Genomic DNA, 20,792 nt, shown 5'->3' with positions numbered 1-20,792 from the left:
AAAAAATCTCAATTTCCACCGGTCTAATGTCCATTGCTCGTGTTTCTTGGCCCAAGCAGATCTCTTCTTATTATTGGTGTCCTTTAGTAGTTGTTTCTTTGCAGCAATTCAACCATGAAGGCCTGATTTACCCAGTCCCCTCTGAACAGTTGATGTTGAGATACGTCTGTGACTTGAAATCTGTGAAGTCTTTATTTGGGCAGCAATTTCTGAGGCTGGTAACTCTAATGAACTTATCCTCTGCAGCAGAGCTAACTCTGGGTCTTCCATTCCTGTGGCAGTCCTCATGAGAGCCAGTTTCATCATGGCGCTTGATGGTTTTTGCGACTGCACTTGAAGAAACGTTCAATGTTCTTGAAATGTTCCGTATTGTCTGACCTTCATGTCTTAAAGTAATGATGGACTGTCGTTTCTCTTTGCTTATTTGAGCTGTTCTTGCCATAATATGGACTTGGTCTTTCACCAAATAGGGCTATCTTCTGTATACCAACCCTACCTTGTCACAACACAACTGATTGGCTCAAATGTATTAAGAAGGAAATTAATTCCACAAATTAACTTAAGGCACACCTGTTAATTGAAATGCATTCCTGTCACGGTTTCGGCCGAGGCTGCTCCTCCTCCTTGTTCGGGCAGGTTTCGAGCGGTCGTCGTCCCCCGAGTACTAGCTGCCACCGATCTATGTTTCATGTTCGTTTGGTTTTGTCTTGATGTTGTACACCTGTGTCTAGTTAGTCCTCATTAGTGTTCTATTTAGTTCTCGTTGTGTGTTTTGGTGTTGTGTGTGATTGCTCCTCTGTTTGGTGTTCTGAGCTACGTATTCTTCCCTCCGTGTTTGGAGAGGTTTTCGCACATGTTAGTGCGCCGTTTGTTTGACGCCTGTGTGCGCCGTTATTTCACTTCCGGGCTTATTGTTCTCGTGTACTACGTGAATAACTCACTAAAGTCTTTTGGACTTAGCTTCTGGGTCCTGCGCTTGATTCCTGCACCACACCCACCTTCAGCACCCCTTGACAGAATCACACACCATTTATAATGGAATCAGCAGGAGCAACAATCACGCCTGAGTCGTTGGAGGGGCATGTCCGCAGCCAGGATGACCAGATACGACAACTGGGGACCGCTCTACAGGACGTCATCAACACCCTGCACCGATGGGAGTCCAGAGGGGTACCCACACCTCCACCTACCCTGCCACCCCCATCGGCCGGTCCACCAGTCCCAGGTCCGGAACCCAGTGGGATTTGGCTCTCGCTCCCGAGGGCGTATGACGGAACAGCTGCCGGGTGTCAGGGGTTCCTCCTGCAGGTGGAGCTCTACCTGGCCACTGTACACCCGGTGCCCTCGGGACACGAGAGCATTTCCGCCCTCATCTCCTGTCTCACGGGCAAGGCGTTGGAATGGGCCAACGCCGAGTGGAGGAGGATGGACGCCACCACCATCTCCTACGCCGGTTCTCCCGTCGCTTCAAGGCCGGTTCGACCATCCACCAGAGGGCAAAGCGGCGGGGGAGCGTCTAGTCCACCTGAGACAGGGGAGGAGGAGCGCACAGGCGTTCGCGCTGGAGTTCCGGACTCTAGCGGCAGACGCAGGGTGGAATGAACGGGCCCTCATCGAACATTTTCGATGTAGCCTACGGGAGGACGTTCAACGTGAGTTGGCCTGCAGGGATACCAATTTCACTTTCGACCAGTTGGTCAATATGTCCATCCGTCTGGACACCCTGCTGGCCACCCGTGGACGTCCCGAGTGGGGTCCGTCCATTCCACCCTCCGGCACCTCCGAGCCGAGCCCTATGGAGCTCGGCGGTGCTGGCGCTAGAGAGAGGAGGAGAAGCCCGAGGGGGCCTGTCCCCTGCACCAAGTGCGGTCGTGGAGGGCACACTGCGGCCAGGTGCTGGGGAGGGTTCCCCGAGGGAGGAGACAACAGGCCACGCACTGGGGAGCCCTCCCAGGTGAGTAGACGCCCCACTTACCCAGAGCTCTCTGTTGCGCACTTTTGTATACCTGTTTTTTTTTTTCCACAGGTTGCACCTCATTCCCAGCATAAGGCGCTAGTAGATTCAGGCGCAGCTGGGAATTTTGTTGATCTGAAGTTTTGTTTAGATTTAGGGATCCCTCTCCTACCTGTTGGGGTCGGGGTTGATTAGGGAGATCACAGCGCCACTTAGGATGTGTGCGCAGGGGGGTCATGAAGAGACTATACAGTTGTATCTGATCGACTCTCCTGCGAACCCGGTGGTGCTGGGAATTCCCTGGTTAAGCACCCATAACCCTGCTATTTCGTGGCAACAGAGGGCTCTCAATGGGTGGTCTGCTCAGTGTGAGGGGCGTTGGCTGGGTGTTTCCGTAGGGGCGACTTCGGTGGAAAGTCCAAACCAAGTGCCCGCACTGCACATTCCGCCTGAATATGGGGATTTAGCTCTCGTGTTTAGTAAAGCTAGGGCTGACGCAGTTGCCTCCTCATAGACAGGGGGGATTGTGCGATTGATCTCCAGGCAGGAGCAGCGCTCCCACGGAGCCACGTGTATCCTTTGTCTCAAGAGGAGAGAAAAGCTATGGAAACGTACATAGCCGAATCCTTGAGACAGGGATACATACGGCCCTCCACTTCTCCCGCCTCCTCAAGCTTCTTTTTGTGAAGAAAAAAAGATGGAGGGTTGCGCCCGTGCATCGATTACCGTGGTCTCAATCAGATTACTGTGAAATACAGTTATCCACTCCCTCTGATTGCGACCATGACGGAGTCATTGCATGGAGCGTGGTTTTTCACAAAACTGGATCTCAGGAGCGCGTATAACTTGGTGCGCATTAGGAGGGCGACGAATGGAAAACAGCGTTTAGTACCACGTCAGGTCATTTCGAGTATCTCGTCATGCCATATGGGTTGATGAATGCTCCATCAGTCTTCCAATCCTTCGTAGATTACATTTTCCGGGATATGCAGGGGCAAGGGGTGGTCGTGTACATTGATGACATTCTAGTGTACTCGTCTACCCGAGCCGAGCATATAGCCCTGGTGCGTCGTGTATTGAGGAGGCTGTTGGAGCACGACCTATATGTCAAGGCAGAGAAATGTCTGTTTTTCCAGGAGTCGGTCTCCTTTTTGGGTTATCGGTTGTCGGAAGTACGTTCCGCTCGAGATTCGGGATCGACTCATTTACTTGGCTCACACGTCACCCTCCTCTGGACATCCGGGTATTGGCCGGACAGTGCATTGTCTTAGCACTAAATACTGGTGGCCCACGTTAGTCAGGGATGTGAGGGTTTATGTCTCCTCCTGCTCGGTGTGCGCCCAGTGTAAGGCGCCCAGACACCTACCCAGGGGTAAGTTACAACCCCTGCCCGTTCCACAACGACCATGGTCCCACCTCTCGGTGGATTTTGTGACAGACCTTCCCCTCTCTCAGGGGAATACCACCATCCTGGTCATGTGGACCGGTTCTCTAAGGCCTGTCGTCTTCTCCCTATGTCGGGTCTTCCTACTGCCCTACAAACCGCAGAGGCCCTATTTACCCACGTCTTCCGGCATTACGGGGTACCCGAGGATATAGTGTCTGATCGAGGCCCCCAGTTTACCTCCCGAGTATGGAGAGCGTTCATGGAGCGTTTGGGGGTCTCGGTGAGCCTTACCTCAGGGTACCACCCGGAGAGTAATGGGCAGGTAGAACGAGTCAACCAGGATGTGGGTAGGTTTCTGAGGTTGTATTGCCAGGACCGGCCTGAGGAGTGGGCTCGGTACATTCCCTGGGCCGAGATGGCCCAGAACTCTCTCCGCCACTCCTCTACCAACCTAACCCACTTCCAATGTGTATTAGGTTACCAGCCGGTTCTGGCACCTTGGCAGCAGAGCCAGATCGAGGCCCCCTGCGGTGGATGATTGGATAAGGCGCTCGGAGGAGATGTGGAACGCTGCACACGTCCCACCTGCAGCGGGCCATCCGTTGTCACAAGGCGACGCCGATCTCCACCGCAGTGAGGAGGCCGGTGTACGCACCCGGAGATCGAGTCTGGCTCTCTACCAGAAACCTACCCCTCCGCCTGCCCTTCCGGAAGCTGGGTCGGCGGTTTGTGGGGCCTTTTAAAGTCCTGAGAAGATTGAACGAGGTGTGTTATAGGTTACATCTGCCTGTTGAATACAAGAATATTAACCCCTCGTTCCATGTGTCTCTTCTCAGGCCGGTGGTAGCTGGTCCACTCCAGGAAGGTGAGATAGGAGAGACTCCTCCGCTCCCACTGGACATCGAGGGGGATCCGGCGTACACCGTTCGGTCCATCCTGGTCGTCCCCGAGGCCGGGGTCGGCGCACGGCTGGAGCCGCGCGTCAAGGGGGGGGTACTGTCACGGTTTCGGCCGAGGCTGCTCCTCCTCCTTGTTCGGGCAGGTTTCGGCGGTCGTCGTCCCCGGAGTACTAGCTGCCACCGATCTATGTTTCATGTTCGTTTGGTTTTGTCTTGATGTTGTACACCTGTGTCTAGTTAGTCCTCATTAGTGTCCTATTTAGTTCTCGTTGTGTGTGTATGGTGTTGTGTGTGATTGCTCCTCTGTTTGGTGTTCTGAGCTACGTATTCTTCCCTCCGTGTTTGGAGAGGTTTTCGCACATGTTAGTGCGCCGTTTGTTTGACGCCTGTGTGTGCCGTTATTTCGCCTCCGGGCTTATTGCTCTCGTGTACTACGTGAATAACTCACTAAAGTCTTTTGGACTTAGCTTCTGCGTCCTGCGCTTGATTCCTGCACCACACCCACCTTCAGCACCCCTTGACAATTCCAGGTGACTACCTCATGAAGCTGGTTGAGAGAATGCCAAGAGTGCAAAGCTGCCATCAAGGCAAAGGGTGGCTACTTTATAGAATCTCAAATAAAAAATATATTTTGATTAGTTTAACACTTTTTTGGTTACTACATGATTCCATATGTGTTATTTCATAGTTTTGATGTCTTCACTATTATTCTACAATGTAGAAAATAGTAAAAAATAAAGAAAAACCCTTGAATGAGTAGGTGTGTCCAAACTTTTGACTGGTAGTGTACATAGTGTACACTAACTGTAAGTCGCTCTGGATAAGAGCGTCTGCTAAATGACTCAAATGTAAATGTAAAATATATATATATATATATATCTTTTAAAAATATATTTTCCTTTATTATGGCGGCAGGTAGCTTAGTGGTTAAGAGCGGTGTGCCAGTAACCGAAAGGTTGCTGGTTCTAATCCCCGAGCCGACTAGGTGAAAAATCTGTCGATGTGCCCTTAAGCAAGGCACTTAACCCTAATTGCTCCTGTAAGTCGCTCTGGATAAGAGCGTCTGCTAAATGACTTAAATGTAAATGTATTATTTTCCACTAACCCTACCACCTCTCCCCTAATTGCAGCAAACTAATGAACAACAACACTTAGGCTTCTATTTCCAACATTTTACGGACACAATCTATTTTACAATAGTTATATTTTGTTTGTTTTTTACATCACTGGGTTCAAGCTTCCTGCCATCCAGGACCTAGATACTAGGCATGTCAGAGGAAAATCGTCAAAGACTCCAGTCACCCAAGTCATAGACTGTTCTTTCTGCTACCGCACAGCAAGCGGTACCGGAGCGCCAAGTCTAGGACCAAAAGGCTCCTTAACAGCTTCTACCCCCAAGCCATAAGACTGCTGAACAATTAATCCCCTCCCTCCTTTGTTTTTACACTGCTGCTACTCGCTGTTTATCATCTAAGCACAGTCACTTTACCCCTACCGACATGTACAAATTACCTGAACTAACCTGTACCCCAGCCCATTACCTCGGTACCGGTACCCCCTGTATATAGCCTCATTATTACCTGGACTAACCTGTACCCCAGCCCATTACCTCGGTACCGGTACCCCCTGTGTATAGCCTCATTATTACCTGGACTAACCTGTACCCCAGCCCATTACCTCGGTACCGGTACCCCCTGTATATAGCCTCATTATTACCTGAACTAACCTGTACCCCAGCCCATTACCTCGGTACCGGTACCCCCTGTATATAGCCTCATTATTACCTGGACTAACCTGTACCCCGGCACATTACCTCGGTACCGGTACCCCCTGTGTATAGCCTCATTATTACCTGGACTAACCTGTACCCCAGCACATTACCTCGGTACCGGTACCACCTGTATACAGCCTCGAAGTCGCGAGAGTGTGACTCCCCATAGTATGTTGTACCAAAGTTGACTGACCCTTAAGGGAACCACACTGCCATAAATGCAAGGAAATCCTCACTGGCAGTTATAGAAAGACCCATATACTGCATAGCCATTGATTCTTGAAGAATATAACTTATAAATGCCTCAAATGTATTTCCCCATCAAAAACCAAAACATAAGCTTGTACAGTGGGGGAAAAAAGTATTTAGTCAGCCACCAATTGTGCAAGTTCTCCCACTTAAAAAGATGAGAAAGGCCTGTACTTTTCATCATAGGTACACGTCAGCTATGACAGACTAATTGAGGAAAAAAATTACAGAAAATCACATTGTAGGATTTTTAATGAATTTATTTGCAAATTATGGTGGAAAATAAGTATTTGGTCACCTACAAACAAGCAAGATTTCTGGCTCTCACAGACCTGTAACTAGGCTCCTCTGTCCTCCACTCGTTACCTGTATTAATGGCACCTGTTTGAACTTGTTATCAGTATAAAAGACACCTGTCCACAACCTCAAACAGTCACACTCCAAACTCCACTATGGCCAAGACCAAAAGAGCTTTCAAAGGACACCAGAAACAGAATTGTAGACCTGCACCAGGCTGGGAAGACTGAATCTGCAATAGGTAAGCAGCTTGGTTTGAAGAAATCAACTGTGGGAGCAATTATTAGGAATTGGAAGACATACAAGACCACTGATAATATCCCTCGATCTGGGGCTCCACGCAAGATCTCACCCCGTGGGGTCAAAATTATCACAAGAACGGTGAGCAAAAATCCCAGAACCACACAGGGGGACCTAGTGAATGACCTGCAGAGAGCTGGGACCAAAGTAACAAAGCCTACCATCAGTAACACACTACGCCGCCAGGGACTCAAATCCTGCAGTGCCAGATGTGTCCCCCCTGCTTAAGCCAGTACATGTCCAGGCCCGTCTGAAGTTTGCTAGAGTGCATTTGGATGATCCAGAAGAGGATTGGGAGAATGTCATATGGTCAGATGAAACCAAAATATAACTGTTTGGTAAAAACTCAACTCGTCGTTTTTGGAGGACAAAGAATGCGGAGTTGCATCCAAAGAACACCATACCTACTGTGAAGCATGGGGTTGGAAACATCATGCTTTGGGGCTGTTTGTCTGCAAAGGGACCAGGACGACTGATCCGTGTAAAGGAAAGAATGAATGGGGCCATGTATCGTGAGATTTTGAGTGAAAACCTCCTTCCATCAGCAAGGGCATTCAATCAATCAATAAATTTTATTTTATATAGCCCTTCGTACATCAGCTAATGTCTCGAAGTGCTGTACAGAAACCCAGCCTAAAACCCCAAACAGCTAGTAATGCAGGTGTAGAAGCACGGTGGCTAGGAAAAACTCCCTAGAAAGGCCAAAACCTAGGAAGAAACCTAGAGAGGAGCCAGGCTATGAGGGGTGGCCAGTCCTCTTCTGGCTGTGCCGGGTGGAGATTATAACAGAACCATGCCAAGATGTTCAAAAATGTTCATAAGTGACAAGCATGGTCAAATAATAATCAGGAATAAATCTCAGTTGGCTTTTCATAGCCGATCATTAAGAGTTGAAAACAGCAGGTCTGGGACAGGTAGGGGTTCCATAACCGCAGGCAGAACAGTTGAAACTGGAATAGCAGCAAGGCCAGGCGGACTGGGGACAGCAAGGAGTCACCACGGCCGGTAGTCCCGACGTATGGTCCTAGGGCTCAGGTCTCTCAGTTGGCTTTTCATAGCCGATCATTAAGAGTTGAAAACAGCAGGTCTGGAACAGGTAGGGGTTTCGTAACCGCAGGCAGAACAGTTGAAACTGGAATAGCAGCAAGGCCAGGCGGACTGGGGACAGCAAGGTGTCAGCATGCCCGGTAGTCCTGACGTATGGTCCTAGGGCTCAGGTTCTCAGAGAGAAAGAGAGAACGAGAGAATTAGCGAGAGCATAATTAAATTCACACAGGACACTGGATAAGACAGGAGAAGTACTCCAGGTATAACCAACTAACCCCAGCCCCCCGACACATAAACTACTGCAGCATAAATACTGGAGGCTGAGACAGGAGCGGTCCGGAGACACTGTGGCCCCATCCGAAGAAACCCCCGGACAGGGCCAAACAGGAAGGATATAACCACACCCACTCTGCCAAAGCACAGCCCCCGCACCACTAGAGGGATATCCTCAACCACCAACTTACAATCCTGAGACAAGGCCGAGTATAGCCCACAGAGGTCTCCACCACAGCACAAACCAAGGGGGGGGCGCCAACCCAGACAGGAAGATCACGTCAGTAACTCAACCCACTCAAGTGACGCACCCCTACCAGGGACGGCATGAAAGAGCACCAGCAAGCCAGTGACTCAGCCCCTGTAACAGGGTTAGAGGCAGAGAACCCCAGTGGAGAGAGGGGAACCGGCCTGGCAGAGACAGCAAGGGCTGTTCGTTGCTCCAGAGCCTTTCCGTTCACCTTCATACTCCTGGGCCAGACTACACTCAATCATATGACCTACTGAAGAGATAAGTCTTCAGTAAAGACTTAAAGGTTGAGACCGAGTCTGCGTCTCTCACATGGGTAGGCAGACTGTTCCATAAAAATGGAGATCTATAGGAGAAAGCCCTGCCTCCCGCTGTTTGCTTAGAAATTCTAGGGACAATTAGGAGGCCTGCGTCTTGTGACCGTAGCGTACGTATTGGTATGTACGGCAGGACCAACTCGGAAAGATAGGTAGGAGCAAGCCCATGTAACGCTTTATAGGTTAACAGTAAAACCTTGAAATCAGCCCTTGCCTTAACAGGAAGCCAGTGTAGGGAAGCTAGCACTGGAGTAATATGATCAAATTTCTTGGTTCTAGTCAGGATTCTAGCAGCCGTATTCAGCACTAACTGAAGTTTATTTAGTGCTTTATCCGGGTAGCCGGAAAGTAGAGCATTGCAGTAGTCTAACCTAGAAGTAACAAATGCATGGATTAATTTTTCTGCATCATTTTTGGACAGAAAATTTCTGATTTTTGCAATGTTACGTAGATGGAAAAAAGCTGTCCTTGAAACAGTCTTGATATGTTTGTCAAAAGAGAGATCAGGGTCAAGAGTAACGCCGAGGTCCTTCACAGTTTTATTTGAGACGACTTTACAACCATCAAGATGAATTGTCAGATTTAACAGAAGATCTCTTTGTTTCTTGGGACCTAGAACAAGCATCTCTGTTTTGTCCGAGTTTAAAAGTAGAAAGTTTTCAGCCATCCACTTCCTTATGTCTGAAACACAGGCTTCTAGCGAGGGCAATTTTGGGGGCTTCACCATGTTTCATTGAAATGTACAGCTGTGTGTCATCCGCATAGCAGTGAAAGTTAACATTATGTTTTCGAATAACATCCCCAAGAGGTAAAATATATAGTGAAAACAATAGTGGTCCTAAAACGGAACCTTGAGGAACACCGAAATGTACAGTTGATTTGTCGGAGGACAGACCATTCACAGAGACAAACTGATATCTTTCCGACAGGTAAGATCTAAACCAGGCCAGAACTTGTCCGTGTAGACCAATTTGGGTTTCCAGTCTCTCCAAAAGAATGTGGTGATCGATGGTGTCAAAGGCAGCACTAAGGTCTAGTAGCACGAGGACAGATGCAGAGCCTCGGTCTGACGCCATTAAAAGGTCATTTACCACCTTCACAAGTGCAGTCTCAGTGCTATGATGGGGTCTAAAACCAGACTGAAGCATTTCGTATACATTGTTTGTCTTCAGAAAGGCAGTGAGTTGCTGCGCAACAGCTTTTTCTAAAATTTTTGAGAGGAATGGAAGATTCGATATGGGCCGATAGTTTTTTATATTTTCCGGGTCAAGGTTTGGTTTTTTCAAGAGAGGCTTTATCACTGCCACTTTTAGTGAGTTTGGTACACATCCGGTGGATAGAGAGCTGTTTATTATGTTCAACATAGGAGGGCCAAGCACAGGAAGCAGCTCCTTCAGCAGTTTAGTAGGAATAGGATCCAGTATGCAGCTTGAAGGTTTAGAGGCCATGATTATTTTCATCATTGTGTCAAGAGATATAGTACTAAAACACTTAAGTGTCTCTCCCGATCCCAGGCCCTCGCAGAGCTGTGCAGATCCAGGACAGCTAAGCCCTGGAGGAATACGCAGATTCAAAGAGGAGTCCGTAATTTGCTTTCTAATGGTCATGATCTTTTCCTCAAAGAAGTTCATGAATTTATTACTGCTGAAGTGAAAGCCATCCTCTCTTGGGGAATGCTGCTTTTTAGTTAGCTTTGCAACAGTATCAAAAAGAAATTTTGGATTGTTCTTATTTTCCTCGATTAAGTTGGAAAAGTAGGATGATCGAGCAGCAGTGAGGGCTCTTCGGTACTGCACGGTACTGTCTTTCCAAGCTAGTCGGAAGACTTCCAGTTTGGTGTGGCGCCATTTCCGTTCCAATTTCCTGGAAGCTTGCTTCAAAGCTCGGGTATTTTCTGTATACCAGGGAGCTAGTTTCTTATGACAAATGTTTTTCGTTTTTAGGGTGCAACTGCATCTAGGGTATTGCGCAAGGTTAAATTGAGTTCCTCAGTTAAGTGGTTAACTGATTTTTGTCCTCTGACGTCCTTGGGTAGGCAGAAGGAGTCTGGAAGGGCATCAAGGAATTTTTGTGTTGTCTGAGAATTTATAGCACGACTTTTGATGCTCCTTGGTTGGGGTCTGAGCAGATTATTTGTTGCGATTGCAAACGTAATAAAATGGTGGTCCGATAGTCCAGGATTTTGTGGAAAAACATTAAGATATACAACATTTATTCCATGGGACAAAACTAGGTCCAGAGTATGGCTGTGGCAGTGAGTAGGTCCAGAGACATGTTGGACAAAACCCACTGAGTCGATGATGGCTCCGAAAGACTTTTGGAGTGGGTCTGTGGACTTCTCCATGTGAATATTAAAATCACCAAAAATTAGAATATGATCTGCTATGACTACAAGGTCTGATAGGAATTTAGGAAACTCAGAGAGGAACGCTGTATATGGCCCAGGAGGCCTGTAAACAGTAGCTATAAAAAGTGATTGAATAGGCTGCATAGATTTCATGACTAGAAGCTCAAAAGACGAAAACGCCATATTTTTTTTTGTAAATTGAAATTTGCTATCGTAAATGTTAGCAACACCTCCGCCTTTGCGGGATGCACGGGGAATATGGTCACTAGTGTAACCAGGAGGTGAGGCCTCATTTAACACAGCAAATTCATCAGGCTTAAGCCATGTTTCAGTCAGGCCAATCACATCAAGATTATGATCAGTGATTAGTTCATTGACTATGACTGCCTTTGAAGTGAGGGATCTAACATTAAGTAACCCTATTTTGAGATGTGAGGTATCACGATCTCTTTCAATAATGGCAGGAATGGAGGAGGTCTTTATCCTAATAAGATTGCTAAGGCGAACACCGCCATGTTTAGTTTTGCCCAACCTAGGTCGAGGCACAGACACAGTCTCAATGGGTATGGCTGAGCTGACTACACTGACTGTGCTATTGGCAGACTCCACTAAGCTGGCAGGTTGGCTAACAGCCTGCTGCCTGGCCTGCACCCTATTTCACTGTGGGGCTAGAGGAGTTAGAGCCCTATCTATGTTGGTAGATAAGATGAGAGCACCCCTCCAGCTAGGATGGAGTCCGTCACTCCTCAGCAGGTCAGGCTTGGTCCTGTTTGTGGGTGAGTCCCAGAAAGAGGGCCAATTATCTACAAATTCTATCTTTTGGGAGGGGCAGAAAACAGTTTTCAACCAGCGATTGAGTGCTGAGACTCTGCTGTAGAGCTCGTCACTCCCCCTAACTGGGAGGGGGGCCAGAGACAATTACTCGATGCCGACACATCTTTCTAGCTGATTTACACGCTGAAGCGATGTTGCACTTGGTGACCTCTGACTGTTTCATCCTAACATCGTTGGTGCCGACGTGGATAACAATATCTCTATACTCTCTACACTCGCCAGTTTTAGCTTTAGCCAGCACCATCTTTAGATTAGCCTTAACGTCGGTAGCCCTGCCCCCTGGTAAACAGTGTATGATCGCTGGGTGATTCGTTTTAAGTCTAATACTGCGGGTAATGGAGTCGCCAATGACTAGGGTTTTCAATTTGTCAGAGCTAATGGTGGGAGCCTTCGGCGTCTCAGACCCCGTAACGGGAGGAGTAGAGACAAGAGAAGACTCAGACTCAGACTCCGACTCGCTACATAATGGGGAAAACCGGTTGAAAGTTTCTGTCGGCTGAATGAGCGACACCGGTTGAGCATTCCGACAGTATTTCCCTCCAGAAGCCATGAGAAAGTTGTCCGGCTGCGGGGACTGTGCCGGGGGATTTATACTAACGTTACTATCTGTACTTACTGGTGGCACAGACGCTGTTTCTTCCTTTCCTACACTGAAATTACCCTTGCCTAACGATTGCGTCTGAAGCTGGGCTTGTAGCACAGCTATTCTCGCCGTAAGGCGATCGTTCTCCTGTATATTATGAGAACAGCGACTGCAATTAGAAGACATCATGTTAATGTTACTACTTAGCTTCGGCTGTTGAAGATGTTGACGAACCATGTCCAGATAAAGCGTCCGGAGTGAAAAAGTTGAATGAGGGAAAAAAGTTGCGATGGAAAAAAGAAAAATAACGTTGGCAGCAAAAACGCACAGGAAAATGACTCTTCTGTCTCGGGACACAGAGTTTGATTAAACGTTTATTAAAAGTAAAATGTCAATAGTTTGGCAGGTAGCAACAAACAGCACAGCAGCACAGAGACAATGCGGAAGCGAGGCGGAAGTGACGCATTGAAGATGAAACGTGGCTGGGTCTTTCAGCATGACAATGATCCCAAACACACCGCCCGGGCAACGAAGGAGTGGCTTCGTAAGAAGCATTTCAAGGTCCTGGAGTGGCCTAGCCAGTCTCCAGATCTCAATCCCATAGAAAATCTTTGGAGGGAGTTGAAAGTCTGTGTTGCCCAGCGACAGCCCCAAAACATCACTGCTCTAGAGGAGATCTGCATGGAGGAATGGGCCAAAATACCAGCAACAGTGTGTGAAAACCTTGTGAAGACTTACAGAAAACGTTTGACCTGTGTCGAACCAAATACTTATTTTCCACCATAATTTGCAAATAAATTAATAAAAAATCCTACAATGTGATTTTTTTGATTTTTTCTCTCTCATTTTGTCTGTCATAGTTGACGTGTACCTATGATGAAAATTACAGGCCTCTCTCATCTTTTTAAGTGGGAGAACTTGCACAATTGGTGGTTGACTAAATACTTTTTTTCCCCACTGTATGATAGAAATTACAGACCTCTACATGCTTTGTAAGTAGGAAAACCTGCAAAATCGGCAGTGTATCAAATACTTGTTCTCCCCACTGTATATAATATATTTGTTTAACACTTTTTTGGTTACTACATGATTCCATATGTATTATTTCATAGTTTTGATGTCTTCACTATTATTCTACAATGTAGGAAATAGTCAAAATAAAGAAAGACCCTTGAATAAGTAGGTGTCCTAAAACCTAAACAAAAATATAAACGCAACAACTTCAACGATTTACAGTTCATATAAGCCAGGGCTGCCCAACCCTCTTCCTGTAGGTTTTCAGTCCAACTCTAATTTAGCATATCTGATTCAGCTTGTTAAGGTCTTGTTGAGCAGCTAATAAGTAGAATCAGGTGTGTTAAATTAGAGCTGGACTGATAACCCACAGGAAGAGGGTTGGGCAGCCCTGGCTTATATGAACTGTAAATCGTTGAAGTTGTTGCATTTATATTTTTGTTGCACAAGATTTTAGTCAGACCAAGCTATAACATTATATATTTACTACGACAGTACATTCAACCAAAAGCTAATATAACAAAGGCATCAGAGATTATTTATAATCTGTCACAGAAACTGGAATCCATCTCCCCAGATCAGTCAATAAATGCTTCTGGTATTGACTTATATGCTGCCCCTGTCTTCATGTTGTTGCTGGACATATCTTTTTTAAAATGTGTGTAGGTCACCTAAATCATCAGAAAAATTGCCCCTCCTGAGAATTTTTTCAGGAGCCGCCACTGTTGGTTGGGCTATTTTGTCTAGCAAGCTACCGAGGTGTCTGACTAACTGTTGCTGCTGTTGAAAGAAGCGTCCCGTCCACTAGATTATACGTCACACTAGCAGCATAGCCTTAAAGTCCCACATCGCCATCTGCTGACTGGAGTGGGTAACGAAGTTGAGTAAAATGTAGATTTTATTTTCAGACAAAAAGTTAAAGCGTTGGAAGCATGAGTTTTTTTTACCCACCAATGTAACAACACAGTGTGGTTAAAGACTTAGTAAATTAGTTGTAGTCACGATCTGGTTAGCTATAAGAACAAACAGTTATGTTTTTGCGTTATTACGTATTTCTATCTTCTAAACTACCCATAGTTCTCAACGTCATATGGGGGATCTACTCTGTGCTACCGAGTTCATATGCTAGCTCAAACTGACTAATCTCAGCCACACCTCATGCTCTTCTCAGACTGTGTGGCCAAAGACTTTTATAACTAACCCAAGATAGACCAGAGCCTGTCGTTTCCAATGGGAGCAAATTAATCATAGTGGGCAGAACAAGCAAGGAGGTGGGCAGAGCCAAGCAGGAGCAAGAGAGGTCCTATTGGCTCGTTCTAGAATATATTTGCATATTTCCGTTAGGGAACGCCTACTTTGTGAAGATTGCCCCCATGTGCAATAACTCAATTCGCCCTTGCACTCCTAAACAACGCAATTTTTTACAACTTTGACAAAGGGCAAAGTCTACAAAACGTAGTCCACTCTGTTTGTTACAGATTCTAGTGATGGAAACAGAAAACTGTATTGAGATCAAATGTTTCATAGATTAAAAAATAAAAAAGCAGAATATCGGCCAAAATCCATCTCGCTCCATCTTCTCCCGCCACTGGGCTTCCTCTCATCACCATATTTGGTACTGAGTTGAAACGCCAACCGGATGTTTCACATTTATACATCAGGTGAAATATCTGGCCCATTGTTCTATCTGTGGTGTGGTTGTGTTATCAGGTGGTGGGCAGAAGCTGAAAAGAGTGAAGTTAATCGATGCCAGTCGAGAGAGGACCAGATTTTTTTGTATAAGATCCCAGTCGAGGAAGGACCTGATTTTTTTGTATATGACAGTAAAATATTGTTATGATGACTATAACATTTGTTGGCACCTTAAATTCTTGCACATTTTCGCATTAAAACGTATATTTCAACACTCTGTCTGCTCAGGCAACATTGATGAACTCCTAAACTTGGAACCAATCAGAGGTCCCGTACATATCCCTCGTAATGAAGGCAGCCAATGGCCTGTTTCTATCTACGGTGTAACTTCTTGTGAAAACTGCTGTCTGATGGAGAGAAACAGAAATATCTAGCTCCCGAAGACTGAAATAAGATAAATATAATGTTTCGAGTGCACTTGAAATATTCAGCATGCAATAAGAATTGTCTTGATAGTATGAAGAGGTACCTCCACGGACATTTTATCCAATGTATTGAAAGCTAGTCAATGTTACAGTTTGAATAGCCTAGCCAGCTACTGGAAATGTCAATGTGTGTTTCATTATCTAGTGCTCTCTCTGTCAGTGAATTACATTTTGAATCATGTTTTGGCATGATTATATGTCTCATTTCAAGTAACTAGCTGCAGGCTTAAAGAAACATTCCAATCATATACTTTGCACAGAAACCCAAATAAAAGCATGTATATAGAAAGAAGTGTGTGTGTCATATCTGCTAGAATGGAGGTTTAGAAACGACAGCTACATATTAGCCTGACCCTGCCAGCCGTTCTGTACCTTGTCACACCACCCTGGATTATTGACCTCTGCCTTCCCTGAGACTGCCTGCCGTTCTGTACTTTTTGGACTCTGATCTGGATTACTGATCTCTGCCTGCCCTTGACCTGTTGTTTACCTGCCCCCTGATTTTGCAATAACCTTTTGTTACTTCGACACTGTCAACATCTGAGTCTTCTCCTGGATTGGTTGAAAACTGATACTGAAGTTACATACTATATTGACCAAGATATGTGTTGATTTTGCACCATATTGGTCTGTCATTGGGTTCATTTGTTTTGCAATATGTTCAATTCAAATCAAGCTTTATTTATACAGCACATTTCAGACATTGATGCGACACAATGCGCTTCACAGGAAATAACTAATAAAAACAATGAAAATAAAAACTGAAATATTTACACAACAATCGCAAGGATAAAAAAACTAAAGAATATCAATAAAAACTGAAAGACTAAAGAGCATCTAAGGAAATAACATTGATTAAAATAGTAAGAATATGATGTAATATCCAACCCAAAGTATAAGCTAGTTTTACTACATTGTAAACAATAGAATTGTGCCAATAAAATTCAGTTAGTCGCATAAATGATTGTGATGACTAAATGTTACATTACATTGAACATTATGAAATATCAAAACCGAAACCCCTTTGTTAATATGTATTGGCAATAATTCACTTCCAATAGGGAGGCATGGAATAATAAAAAAATGTATATTTTGTCAGGCTGGATGTTTGAAATATGAGTAGGTGATTTGAGTCATGCTTCTTCAGTAGTGGAATAAAGACAATTAGCACTTGAATGTTGTAAAGAAAATACTGGAGTGATGTAAGATTGTTCATAAAACAGTTCATAGACCCATTTTCTATACTGCGTCAATGTTTATAGGCTGCAAGTACGTTGAAATAAGTTATTTTGAAGTCGTTGAAACAATGACCTGAGAAATCTCTTCAACTTTCACTTTCAACCAAAACCGAACATAGATTGGATCTCGGGCATAGTCGTCTTTTCAACTACATTTTGCAAGGTGGGATACTGCCCAATGTCAAAACACCGTTTTAACGTGTCCAAATCAATAACCATTATGCAGAAACAGTTTGTGATAAATGGAAAACCTAAACATAAAATGTACTATCAACACAAACATGCCACAATAGTAATCATAATACTTGTACAAAATTCTTTTTTAATCTTCAACATAGGAATGCTACCAAAAAGAACTTAATGAAACTGGTTACAATTGACGGAGTCACCCATAATTCACCAAATGATATTTTGAAGGAAGAAACAAAGTATTTTAAGCATATGTTTTCTTTTCAGTCGCCTCCATCTCCTCTAATTGAAGCTAATTGTAGAGATTTTTTTTCTATTGATAATGTCAAATTAACAGCCACACAGAAAGACTCATGTGAAGGTGAAATTACAGAGGAGGAACTTCGGATGCAATTAAAGACTTTAAGTCCGGGGAAAACTCCAGGGTTGGATGGCATACCAATCGAGGTATACCAAACCTTTTTGATATACTAAGAGGACCGTTATTAGCATGTTTTAACCACTCCTATGTAAATGGTAGATTATCTGACACTCAAGAAGAAGGTCTGATCTCATTATTACTGAAACAGGATACAAGTGGAAAATATAAAGATCCAGTCCATTTACAAAATTGGAGGACCCCTTACACTTCAGTGTTGTGATGCAAAAATCCTAGCAAAATGTATAGCGCATAGAATTAAAAAGGTATTGTCGGATATTATTCATTCTAATCAGACAGGTTTTTTACATGGACGATACATTGGAGATAGTATAAGGCAAGTATTGGAAACAATAGAACACTAAGGAAAATAAGGGGAAACCAGGCCTGCTATTCATAGCAGACTTCGAAAAGGCATTTGATAAAGTTCGACTGGGGTTTATATATAAATGCCTGGAGCATTTCAATTTTGGAGAATCTCTTATAAAATGGGTCAAAATCATGTATAGTAACCCTAGGTGTAAAATAGTAAATAATGGCTATTTCTCAGAAAGTTTTAAACTGTCAAGAGGAGTGAAACAAGGTTGTCCACTATCGGCATATCTATTTATTGTGGCCATCGAGATGTTAGCTATTAAAATCAGATCCAATAATAATATCAGAGGATTAGAAATACAGGGCTTAAAAACAAAGGTGTCATTGTACGCAGATGATTCATGTTTTCTTTTAGATCCACAACTAGAATCCCTCCACAGCCTAGATCCACAACTAGAATCCCTCCACAGCCTCATAGAGGATCTAGATACATTTTCTAACCTCTCTGGATTAAAACCAAATTATGACAAATGTACTATATTACGTATTGGATCACTAAAAAATAAAAAATTTTACATTACCATGTAGTTTACCAATAAAATGGTCTGATGGTGATGTGAATATACTCGAATACATATCCCAAAGGAAATAAATGATCTCACTTCAATAAATTTTAATAGAAAGTTAGCAAAAATAGATAAGATCTTACTACCATGGAAAGGAAAATACTAATACTCTTTAGTATTATCCCAGTTTACCTATTTGCTTATGGTCTTGCCTACGCCTAGCAAACAGTTTTTAAATTATATGAGAAAAAAATATTCAATTTTATTTGGACGGCAAGCCAGACAAAATTAAAAGAGCATATTTATATAATGAATATGAATTCGGAGGACAGAAATTATTAAATATTAAAGCATTAGACCTATCACTAAAATCTTCAGTCATCCAAAAGTTATACTTAAATCCGAACTGGTTCTCAAGCAAATTAGTAAGATTGTCTCACCCACTGTTCAAAAAAGGCCTTTTTCCCTTTATTCAGATTACAACCTCTCACTTTCAGTTATTTGAAAAGGAAATCATCTCCCAAATGTCACTATTTCTAAAACAAGCCATAGAAAGTTGGTTGCAATTTCAATTTAATCCTCCAGATTAAATTTGTCTGTAAAACATCACAGTACGGTTGAAATATATATGGCAAATAGAAATCCTATATGGATGGTGTTAAGAGATAGATGGGAGGTAATGAATAGAGTTGAAGGATGGGACTAATAACAAATAACAACAAATAATAACAAAGATAGCTAATAATGTAAGCATACTGTGTCCATAATAAGTATATAGGTTGTATGTTGGGAGCTTTTGGGAAAGATTTTTTTAACAAGCACCTTATAAACTGCACAAGCACCAAAAACACTGTTGTTTTGACAAGTGGCAATAAATCACTAATATCGATTAGGGGGGAAAATCAGGTTGTACCTGCTGTTGAAACTAACACAACTAAAAAAACACATGGAAACGGGAGATATCTTTTACCTCACTGGTTAGAGGACAACCTGCAGAAGACAGTCAGCTACAGTGATGCATTTACATTTAGGGGTCCCCAAAACGAAGAGAAACTTCAACACTTATTTTGTGTTTTTGTTAATCACATAAAAGTACTCGTTTAGGGTTCTACATTGTGAAATTCATTAAAATCCTCCTACTACAATGTTAAAACATTATTTCATTGATATCATGAAACAACTCCATGTATGGACTTGCTGATGTTTAAATCAGAGCTCTTTTACCAGCATTTCTCTTCCCACATTGAGCACAGCTATAAGGTTTCTCTCCTGTGTGTGTTCTCTGGTGTGATTTTAAATATTGGGATGAAACAAAACTCTTTCCACAGTCGGAGCAGTGGTAAGGTTTCTCTCCTGTGTGCGTTCTCTGGTGTATGGTCAGACAGCTAGATGTAACAAAACTCTTATCACATTAAGCACAGCTATAAGATTTCTCTCCTGTGTGTGTTCTCAAATGTGCCATCAGGGTGCTTGATCGACTAAAACTCTTCCCACATTGATCGCAGCTATAAGGTTTCTCTCCTGTGTGTGTTCTCAAATGTGCCATCAGGGTGCTTGATCGACTAAAACTCTTCCCACATTGATCGCAGCTATAAGATTTCTCTCCTGTGTGTGTTCTCTGGTGTATGGTCAGCTGGCTAGATGTAGTAAAACTCTTCCCACATTGATCACAGCTATAAGATTTCTCTCCTGTGTGTGTTCTCTGGTGTATAGTCAGATGGCTAGATGTAGTAAAACTCTTCCCGCATTGATCACAGCTATAAGGTTTCTCTCCTGTGTGTGTTCTCTGGTGTATAGTCAGATGGCTAAATGAAGTAAAACTCTTCCCACATTGATCACAGATATAAGGTTTCTCTCCAGTGTGCGTTCTCAAATGTACCATCAGGTTACTTGAGTGAGCAAAAATCTTCCCACATTGATCACAGCTATAAGGCTTCTCCCCTGTGTGGGTTTTCTGGTGTGATTTTAAATATTGGGAAGAAACAAAACTCTTTCCACAGTCAGAGCAGTGGTAAGGTGTCTCTCCTGTGTGTTTTCTCTGGTGTATAGTCAGCTGGCTAGATGTAGGAAAACTCTTCCCACATTTATCACAGCTATAAGGTTTCTCTCCTGTGTGTGTTCTCTGGTGTATAGTCAGATGGCTAGATGAAGTAAAACTCTTCCCACATTTATCACAGCTATAAGGTTTCTCTCCTGTATGGATTCTCTGATGTCTTTTAAGGTCTGCTGAAGTGTTGAATATCTTCCCGCAGTCAGAGCAGCAGTGAGATTTCTTCCCTGTGGGTTTCCGCTGGTGTTTCTTGAGGTGTTCTGATGTGGAGAGACTCTTCTCTGACTCCTCAGCTTCATGATGTTGTTGAGGCTCCCCAGAGGATCCACGATAGTCACGTCTCTCTTCTGTGTGAACGACAAAGTCAGACAAATGGT

The sequence above is a fragment of the Coregonus clupeaformis genome, chromosome 7 (genome assembly GCF_020615455.1).
Source record: "Coregonus clupeaformis isolate EN_2021a chromosome 7, ASM2061545v1, whole genome shotgun sequence".
Classification (NCBI taxonomy): Eukaryota; Metazoa; Chordata; class Actinopteri; order Salmoniformes; family Salmonidae; genus Coregonus; species Coregonus clupeaformis.
Note: the sequence above shows the minus strand (reverse complement) of the source record.